This window comes from Molossus molossus, unplaced genomic scaffold, assembly GCF_014108415.1.
Source record: "Molossus molossus isolate mMolMol1 unplaced genomic scaffold, mMolMol1.p scaffold_m16_p_10, whole genome shotgun sequence".
Lineage (NCBI taxonomy): Eukaryota > Metazoa > Chordata > Mammalia > Chiroptera > Molossidae > Molossus > Molossus molossus.
Genome location: NW_023425345.1, coordinates 104164713 through 104167172, shown reverse-complemented (window position 1 = coordinate 104167172; position 2460 = coordinate 104164713).

Genomic DNA, 2460 nt, shown 5'->3' with positions numbered 1-2460 from the left:
TAAAAAACAAACAGCTCCCCTACCCCCACCCCAAAATAGCAATGTCTGGAAAGACAATAGCACCAGGGATTCAATGCCCAGGTGAACAGGTGAAAGCAGACTAAACTGACATGGCAATTAAAATACAGTGCTTGAAACTTGATTGGATTCTGGACTGGGGGGGAAAGAAACAGTTTAAAGGGCATTATTATTATTATTATTATTTTAATCCTCACCTGAGGATATTTTTCCATTTATCTTCAGATAAAATGGGAAGGAGGGAGAGAGAGAGAAACATCCATGTGAGAGGGACACATCGACTGGTTGCCTCCCACACGACCCCGACCAGGGCTGGGGACAAACCGCAACCAAGGTACGTGCCCTTGACCAGAAATGAACCCGCAACTCATTGGTCCAAGGGCCAATGCTCTAACCACTGAGCCAAGCCAGCCAGGGCAGAGGACATTATTAAAACAATTGCAGAAACTTCAATACTGGCTGTATTTTAGATAACATGTTTTGAATAAGTGCTAAATTTGCCGAATATGAAGTGAATTTCCTGGATACTTCTTAAGAAATATATGCCCTAGAATTTAGGGATAAAAAGACACGAGACCTGCAATTTCAAAGAATTCAGCTATCACCCTGCCTCCAAATCGCTGTTTCTATATTACTTGTGTCTGTGTCTCTCTCCATACAGAGAGAACAAGTGTGACAAAATGTTAACAAGAGATGAATATACAGATGAAAGAAGGACACACGGCTCAGACAGCACAGGAGGCCTTGGGGATGTTTTCCTGGGCACCTGTGACCAGTAAGAACCTTCCACCCAGTGGAGCTGTTCCAGCTACTGGGAAACCACCTCGTGTTGTTAAAGTACCAACTTCACAGCACGCCCGGAGTCTAAGCCGGGATCTCAGATTCCACTGCACAGGCCTCAGAGGAGTCCAAGGTTCGAGAACAACGAATGAACATTCCTCCCCAGAGGGGACCTAGACCAACCCGTGAGGCTGGGAGTAAGGTGATGTTGAACCCCGATAAATTGTGAGACACCCTGACAGTCACCAGCTCTGCCTCATGGAGTGGACAAATCAGAGCTTAAAGATTTCTTTCAAAATTATGGGACTGTGGTGGAGTTGCTCATTAATCGTGGTGGGAAATGACCCAATTTGGGTTTTGTTGTGTCTGATGATTCTGAGCATGTCCAAAAGGTCCTTAGCAACAAGCCCATTGTGTTCAGGGGTGAGGTCCGTCTGAACATGGAAGAGAAGACGACTCGAGCTGCCCAGGAAGGGGACCAGCAAGATAATCGCCTTCAGGACCAGAGGCCCTCGAGGTGGGCTGGGTGGTGGAATGAGAGGCCCTCGCCAAGGAGGCATGGTGCAGAAATCAGAATTTGGGGTGGGAGGGGGAATTGCTCCAAGGCAGTGAATTGCTCTTCACTGGTCTCCATGCAGCAGTACAACCCGTTCCTGCAGAATGGTGAATTTCTTCAACCACCCCTTGGTATCTTGCAGTATGACCCTGGTCTCTAATAAATTGCTTAAGTTTGTACAGTTTTACTTTTTGTGTTAATGGTGTGCGCTCCCCCTTCTTTTCCCTTACCTCACCTTTTAGTCCTTCCAATTTTGTGGAATGATATTTTAGAAAAAGTGGATTTTTAGAGAAGGAAAAAAAGACTGAATTTCCTTGCTTTACTTTGCATATACAGATTGGATTTTTTTTTTTTTTTTTTTAACAGCCATTTTTCCAAAGGAATGTGTCTTGCTTATTACTGACATTTGGTATATTTCATTCATTGGAATATTTCTTACTTATTTTCTACGTGTTTCAAAAGCCTTTGAGAAATACAGGATTTGAGAAACATTTTGAAGGCAAGAAAAACCCAAATTGTTTCTTCTTTTGAGAGTCATGACTTCCTTCTAGTGTGGAGGAACTGCCATTGGAAAAATTGACAATTTTGATTCTTGGTTAAAAACTGAATAAAATATGTTAGTAAAGTTTTCTTCTTTTGATATGTGATCGCAAAACAATTATAAAAGTCACTATTTTTACCATTGAAATTTAAATCATGAGATATGTTTAAATGTCTATAATTTAACTGATGTGATTTTCTTGAATTGTTAGGTTTTTTGAAGTAGAATTTATTTTCATGTTTAATTTGTATTTGTAAAAAAATCAAAGACCAACATCCCCCCGCCCCCCGCCCCAATCCGAATAACACAAAACCAGAGCAAAACTGCTGTGCCTTCTATTTATCTTTGATTCCAGTCTTGGCAATTGTTTGAAGGAAAAAAATAAAAGTCTAGAAAAACAACATCAACAACAGTAGCCCCCTTTCTTTTGACAGTGAAGATGAAAATTAATAAGTATAAATAGTTTGAACTTTGTTTCAAAGAGCATATGGGGTGTTTTCAAAAATAACATTTTGTCTGTTATAAAGAAAATACAAATGCATTATAGAAAATTTAGAAAACAACA